Here is a 5800-nt window from a genome sequence, read left to right as displayed (position 1 = left end):
GCACGCCTTTAATCCCAGCACTCGGGAGGCAGAGGCAGGAGGATCTCTGTGAGTTCGAGACCAGCCTGGTCTACAGAGTTAGTTCCAGGACAGGCTCCAAAGCCACAGAGAAACCCTGTCTCGAAAAACAAAACAAAACAAAACAAAACAAAAAAAATCACTGTAGTGGAGAGTTCGGGCTAGCCCCGAAGAGTATCTGCCAATGCTCATTAATATCACGTTCGCAGTTTCTGTTAACAGGGACTTTTCCATTTGGGAAGGAAAGGGTTTACACATCCTAATCAGTCTGGAGACAGAAAAATCCGGCTACAGGTACATAGTACCATGGGAGAGTTCCCCGGTTCAATCTCCAGCACCAACAAAACACGAGCCAAAAGTAAAAGCTGCAATGGAGTCTGCGCTCCCTTTTCCATGTGATCTACACAGCTTCTGCTGTCTCTACGGAGATCTTAGCTTCCGAGGTAAACATGCTTGCGCCTCGGAAATACTGCCTCGTTCCATTAAGTCGGGCTGTGACTACGAGGAATTCTTGGCACCCTTCTGGGGACTATTCTAAGCTAGCCTGGGACCCTTAGGAGAGAATGCCCCAAAACAGAAAGTAAAGAAGACAGCCGAGGATACAGCTTCGCGACAGAGCAATTTCCCATAATGCATGAGGACTTTTACCCAGTTACCATGAGCTTGACGCAGCTGTCTGGAGAACCTGTTCTGTTGCCTAGAGAGAGACCTAAGTGCAGCTCTGCAGGTGGATGTAGGGTGAAGGCGCTAGGCCACCAGGTGAATTGTAAGAGGGGGGCTCGGCCGGGCAGTGGGGGGGGGGCTTGGCCGGGCAGTGGTTGGGGGTCGTTTACCGGGCAGAGGTGGAACATGATTTTAATCACAGCATTCTGGAAGCAGAGGCAGGTGGATCTCTGAGTTTAAGGCTAGCCTGGTGTACAAAGTGATTTCTATGACAGCCAGGGCTACACAGAGAAACTCTGTACTGAAAAGAAAAAAAAAAAAAAAGGAGCCCCTTGGTACTAAGTCAGTCCTTGTGCTGCCTGCCTCAATTCCATTGTTAGCTTTCACATGTTTATCTCCAGCCCAAATTCCTAAGAATAAATCTAAACATTCTGTAGCACGATTAATAAAAATCCAGAGACAGATTGGGATTCAACCTGAAGGTCAGAAAAGCAAAAGAGCTAGCCACTGGCTCTTACTTCTACCTCAGTCCGAAATGACGATCCTGTCTCCAGGAATCTCAGAATGAGACTGAGAGCTGTCTCTTCCCATCTCTAGGGCTGGGATTAAAGGCGTGCGCCACTCCTGCCTGGTTTCTATGGCAAGCTAGTGTGGTTACTGGGATTAAAGGTGTGTGTCACCATTGCCTGGTCTGTAAGGCTGACCAGTGGGGCTGTTTTATTCTCCGATCTTCAGGCAAGCTTTATTTATTAAAATACAAATGAAATATCACTACAACATTTTCCCCCCTGAGACAGAGTCTCCCTGTATAGCCCCGTGTAGCTCTGGCTGTCCTGGAACTCCATCTGCAGACCAGGCTGGGCTCCAATTCACATGGATCCACCTGCCTCTGCCTCCTGAGTGCTGGGATAAAAGGCATGCGCCACCACTGCCTGACATGAGGAGCTTTTTTGTGGTGGGCGACAGTTAATGCAGAGACACATAACTAGTCAAAGTGCTTAGAATAAGCGACTGTGAAAATTCAGGCCTAAATGGCACATCTGCTCAACCCTACCCCCAAGGTTCAGTGGAAAAGGGAGAGAGAATTGCAGGAGCCAGAGGATGGGAGGAGTGCAATGGAGTGCTGTCAAAGACTGGACATGGACTCACAGCAGCGTGGGGCCCCAACAAGAATAGCACAGAAGCATGGACGAGAGCATGGACGAGGAGAGGCTCACGAGCCCCAGTCTTCACTGAGGAGGCACGGGCACACAGCTGTCCATGGCTACTGAGGGAGAGAGGTTGCGACCCACTGATAGGTTATGTTAGCCAGTGAATGACCTCATGCTTGTGTGCATATGGCCAACATTAACTGGACTCAGCAGGTTATGAAGAAGGGTGGGGGGTGGAGAAGGACGTGAAGTTGGGGACGTATGGGGCACAGAGGAAGCTGGGGGTGAGGAATGGACAGTGATATGGCCAAAATACATGTATACGTGCAGGAAATTCTCAAGGAAAAACATTACGTTAAAGTTTTGACAGTATAGGAGGCTTGGAGACAGCTGGAATAGAAAGGACTTCTCACAGAAGTCTGAAGACTTATGTTCTGACCCCTAGAACCCACAGAAATCCTGACGTCATGGTGCACATCTGTAATCCTGATGAGAACAAGAGCTAGACATAGGCCAAGCAGTTTAGGGATAGGAGAAGTGTGAAATCTTCTTGGTTCTGTCCTGACCAGAGGGCACTACTGATGGATTTCTCCCCTTCCAGGGCTCCATTGGACCCCCGGTAATGTGACAAACAGAAGCGTCAATTTTGTCCCTTCTTAGGATTTAAAAAACTATAGGGTAAAACGGAGCTATCAGGGTTTGGAGATCCGTTAAGGGAAAACTATTTGCTCCTAGTCAAAAGAATGAAATATGAGAACTATGGCATTCTGATATGCTCTAAAGACTGAAATATTGTCCCTTCCCCTGAGGGTTAACCCAGCTGGACTACTCATCACCTGGGTAGGAGATCATTCCCCAGGAAAGCAGATTCACCAGGAGACATGCTAAGCAGACGGGAGGAATAATTATCCCCTTATTGAGATCATGGGCTTATCCCAATCTCGATGGAGTGGGCTGCAGAGCCTCCAGCACACAGCACTGCCAAGCCTGCCTGTAAAACTCCTGTCTGTCTGTCTGTCCGTCTGTCTGTCTATCTATCATCTAATCTACCTACGTACCTATCATCTATCCACCTCTCTCCCCTCTCCATTTCCCTCCCCTGGCAGCTGCCAAGATTTACAGCTTGCTTGCTCTGTTGTTTTTCTTTCCAGCTCTAATAAAATGGTCCTCAAGCTTCCTTCTGAACCTATTTTAAAACTATTCTATTAAGGAGACTAAGGATGCAAATGGGAATCCCGGTTTCCCCAGTGACAATCCCAGTGCTGCCTTGGTGAGATGGGATGCAGGGACCAAAGACACCACAGGAATGTCGGGGCTGGCCAGCCCGGCATACAGAGGCAGCAAACAAGAGACCCTGCCTCAAACAAGGTGGCCTCTGAGGACCAAGACCTAAGCTGTCCTCCGACCTCCACGCGCCCACACTCATACACAAACAAGGACAAGTGTACACAAGAAGAAAATTAACAGTAAGTGAGCAGAAAAAAACGAGCCAAGATCAGAATGCTGAACACTTTACACAGGGAGTGTGAAAACAATAAATGCATTCTGTAACATATAAAGTGCAGGGTTGTGAAATTCTTTTTTTTTTTGTTTTTGTTTTTGTTTTTCGAGACAGGGTTTCTCTGCAGCTTTGGAGCCTGTCCTGGAACTAGCTCTTGTAGACCAGGCTGGTCGGCGCATGCTGCTGCTGCTGCTGCACTCTTATTACCACCTGGCTATATATGTGTTTAGATGAGGTATAATATCAGTTATAACTATGGGGGCTGGAGAAATGGCTCAGACGTTAAGAGCACCGGCTGCTTTTCCAGAGGACCCGAATTCGATTCCCAGCAGTCACAGGATGGCTCACGACCATCTGTTACTTTAGTTCCAAGGGATACAAGGTCCTCTCTGGCCTCTACATGCATGAAGTACATAGACACACATGCAGGCAAAACATGGATACACGTAAAAATGTATAAAAACATGGATACAGTAAAATTGTATTTTACTGATATATAGAATTAATATTTATATTAATGAGGCAAAAGACTTAAACTTTTCACATTTGGCGAGGATGGAGCTCCTTGGTAGAACACCCAAGGCCAACCTCCAGCACCAAAGCAATGGTTTCTGGTGTGGGATGCCCCTCTGTACACTGTGAATATGTTTTATTACCACTGGTTAATAAAGAAGCTGCTTCGGCCTATTGCAGGGCAGAATATAGCCAGGCTGGAAGAGATATATAGAGTAGGCAGAGTCAGAAAGACACCATGTAGCTGCTCAAGAAGCAAGAGGTAACAAACCATGAGCCTTGTGGTAAACTATAAAATAATAAAATGGGTTAATTTAAGATATAAGAGTGATCCAGGAATATGCTTGAGATATTGGCCAAACAGTGTTGTAATTACTATATTTTCTGTGTGATTATTCAGGTCTGGGAAACCGGGAAATGAACAGTCTCAGTCTACAGGTTTTCTCATACCTGGAATGTGCAGATGCTGGTCTTGACACCTGAAGACAACTGAAGGGCAAAGATGAAAGACTCTAAGTCAATTACGTCACAAAAGGAGCTGTGTCTGTGGAGAGAAAGGAGGGACACACAGAGTGAGCTTTTGTAATAAGAGATGTAATCTTGTAAGGTACTTAATTATTTATTGATAGTTTAGGCATCAGTGTTCAGCATGTAAAAATAGATAATTTGGCACAGATCATTAGTTTTAAAAAATAGGCCGGGCGGTGGTGGCGCACGCCTTTAATCCCAGCACTTGGGAGGCAGAGGCAGGGGGATCTCCATGAGTTTGAGGCTAGCCTGGTCTACAGAGGTAGTTCCAGGACAGCTAGTGCCACACAGAGAAATCCTGTCTCTAAAAGACAAAACAACAATAGCTTTGATGTTTTGGATTCCTCGATAAATAAATTAACATGCTTTAGTGCAGGGTAGAACACACCTGAATCCTAGCACTTGGAACAGGGTAACAGGAGGATCAGGGGTTCAAGGCTAGCCTTGGCTACTTAGTGAGTCTGAGGACTGCCTTAGACCTTGCCTCAAAAAAGTACTAAACTGGCTACAGAAGAAGTTTAGGAAACACTGGCAACTAATGCAGCAGGCTGGAAATTGTGAACGAAACTGAGAAGCTGGAGGAACAACTGGTTTTACTGTCTATTGGTTGCGACATCATGAAGCCCAAATGGGCTTCCCATCTTTGATCCTCCTGCCTCAGCCTCCACAGTATTAGATTATGGGCACGTGTCCCCTCCCATGCACAGGAAATCCAGGAGTCTGAGAGAGGAAAACTTGTTATAGGGAAAGTTCATCCGTTAGCCAGTCCTAAGGAGCCAGGAGAACCTGGGCGGAGCTGTTACTCTGACAGATTTTGGGCTCACCAGGGCGACTTAGGGGTAAGTCTCTGCTGTGACCAGCAAAAATGAATTCTAACCTATCAGGGAGAACGATTTCTAAGCCTAGATTGTGTCCCATACAGTTTTTACATGCTGATGACATGTCATCATGTCATTTTGGGGTGACAATCACCAAGTTCCACCCCAACGCATACTCAGACACCTCTAGAACTTCCTTAAGGGAAACTAAAAAAGCATATTTCCCAGACTCCTTTGCAGTTAGTCTCCCCCACCCCAAGCACCAGCCCCCATGTAAAATATCAAATCTTTTATGAGAGCTCCAAGGCAGAAATGAGGCAGAACCATCTTCCCACGGCTGGACTGTTAATGCCGGCAGACGTGTTTATGGAAGCTTTCATGGCTGTCAAGACAGCACATGGGTTGTACATGCATGCAAATATCATGAATCTCAGTAATGCAGACATTATGTTAACAATGGTAATTCTTGTCTGGTTCTTTTTTTAAATATTTTTTTTATATTTATTTATTTAGTGTACAATATTCTGTCTGTGTGCATGTCTGCAGGCCAGAAGAGGGTACCAGACCTCTTTACAGATGGTTGTGAGCCACCATGTGGTTGCTGGGAA

At 46.2% G+C, this 5800-nt stretch overlaps 1 protein-coding gene across 1 annotated transcript in view; it reads right to left on the bottom strand.

Annotated features, from left to right (window-relative positions):
* The window catches only part of Zbtb8a (zinc finger and BTB domain containing 8A), a 15641-nt gene extending 11268 nt beyond the window's left edge, over nt 1–4373 (bottom strand). Inside the window, exon 1 of the mRNA XM_005353199.3 lies at nt 4297–4373. The gene's annotated coding sequence lies outside the window, so the exon portion shown is untranslated. The remainder of the gene's footprint in view (nt 1–4296) is intronic.
* Between the last annotated feature and the right edge of the window lie 1427 nt (nt 4374–5800).

The sequence above is a fragment of the Microtus ochrogaster genome, chromosome 10 (genome assembly GCF_000317375.1).
Source record: "Microtus ochrogaster isolate Prairie Vole_2 chromosome 10, MicOch1.0, whole genome shotgun sequence".
Taxonomy (NCBI): domain Eukaryota; kingdom Metazoa; phylum Chordata; class Mammalia; order Rodentia; family Cricetidae; genus Microtus; species Microtus ochrogaster.
The sequence above is the reverse complement of the archived record's forward strand: the minus strand, read 5'-3'. Positions and strand labels throughout refer to the sequence as shown.